At 38.3% G+C, this 1,849-nt stretch overlaps 1 pseudogene; it reads right to left on the bottom strand.

The window, feature by feature from the left end:
* Window positions 1–338: 338 nt before the first annotated feature.
* Window positions 339–547, bottom strand: LOC120225806 (annotated as a pseudogene).
* Window positions 548–1,849: the final 1,302 nt, after the last annotated feature.

The following is a 1,849-nucleotide window of genomic DNA, read 5'->3' as shown; positions in this document are numbered from 1 at the left end:
TTTGGAGTTTTAAGTAAATGTAATCTTCTGATATATTCTCAATTTTGTCAGGCATCTTTTACTCAGCATGATGATCTTGAGATTCATTCATGTTGTATGTATCAGTACTTATTTCATTATATTGCTGAGTATTCTTTCATTATATGGCTCTGGAACATTTTGTTTATCCATTCACTTGTTGATATCCCTTTGGGATGTTTCTAGGTTTTGTTTTGTTTTTTTTGTTTTGTTTTGTTTTTACTTGTTGTTTTTATTATGTACTACATTAATACACTAAATAACCTTCTAGAAGGGGTAGATGAGCATTACTGAGTTACTTTTCAGCAGAAAGTGCTTCCTTAATTGATATTCTCCAAACACTTTGACCCATAGTAACAATTAAGTCCAGAGACACATACTCTTTGCATCAAACTCCAGTGATAGAATTATGGGCAACCCTCTTTTCTTTGCCCCCAATAGTGAACTTGTGGATATATGCAGTGGCTTTAATGGTGATGGTCAAGCACACGGCCATGACGCTGATCCTGGGCAAAATCTTGAACTTCATTGCACCGCGATTGCTAAGGCCAGACCCTTCCTTCCTGGTCCCCTTCGGGTAAGGATGTGTGTAGTTTTGAAGTATTCTGGATAAGGGTGTTATGATCATTCATGCACAAGTCTTTGGATATAAGTTTTTACTCTTGGGTAAATACCCAGGAGTGTAATAGATGGGTCATATAGTAGACATTTAATATTTTGTGAAACTTCTAAACTATATTCCAAAGCATTTATAGTATATTTGTTTCCACTAGCAATGTATTTAAGTTTTAGTCGTTCTACATCTTCTTAATGTTACTGTTCTTATTATCTTGAGGCATTACAGTGGATATTCAGTGTTTTCATTGTGATTTTAATTTACATCTCCCCAGTGATTAATGGCATGGAGCATTTGTTCATGGGTTTATTGGGCATTTATGTATCTTCTTTATGGAGCGGCTTTTCAAATATTTTGCCCATTTTTCTACTGGATATTTTTTAAATGCTCATTTTGAGAGAGAGAGGGAGCGTGAGCAGGGGAGAGGCAGAGAGGGAAAGAGAGAGAATGCCAAGCAGGCTCCACGCTGTCAGTGCAGAGCCTGATGTGGAGCTCCATCTCACAAATGAGGAGATCAGGACCTGATATGAAATCCAGAGTCCAATGCTCAATTGACTGAACCACCCAGGTGCCCCTGGATTGTTTCTCATGGTATTATTGACTTCTTTTTTTTTTAATTTTTTTTACAGTTTTCTTTTTAATATAGTTTGTCAAGTTGGTTTCCATGTAGCACCCAGTGCTCATCCCAACAAGTGCCCTACTCCATGCCCATCACCCATTCCCCCTCTGCCCCCCATCAACCCTCAGTTTGTTCTCCATCTTTGTTCTTTAAGAGTCTCTTATGGTTTGCTACCCTCCCTTTCCTTAAGTATTTTTTCCTCTTCCTCTCCCCTATGATCCTCTGTTAAGTTTCTCCTGTTCCACGTATGAGTGAAAACATATGGTATCTGTCCTTCTCTGCCTGACTTATTTCACTTAGCATAACACCCTTGAGTTCCATCCCCATTGCTACAAATAGCCAGATTTCATTCTTTCTCATTGCTGTGTAGTATTCCATTGTATATATATAAACCACATATTTTTGATCCATTTGTCAATTGATGTTTAGCCTTTTCCCATGATTTAGCTATTGTTGAAAGTGCTGCTATGAACATTGGGGTACATGTGCCCCTATGCATCAGCACTCCTGTATCCCTTGGGTAAATTCCTAGCAGTGCTCTTGCTGGGTCCTAGGGGAGTTCTATTGTAATTTTTTGAGGAACCTCCACACTATTT

The sequence above is a fragment of the Hyaena hyaena genome, unplaced genomic scaffold, assembly GCF_003009895.1.
Source record: "Hyaena hyaena isolate Hyena2069 unplaced genomic scaffold, ASM300989v1 scaffold_1517, whole genome shotgun sequence".
Classification (NCBI taxonomy): domain Eukaryota; kingdom Metazoa; phylum Chordata; class Mammalia; order Carnivora; family Hyaenidae; genus Hyaena; species Hyaena hyaena.
The sequence above is the reverse complement of the archived record's forward strand: the minus strand, read 5'-3'. Positions and strand labels throughout refer to the sequence as shown.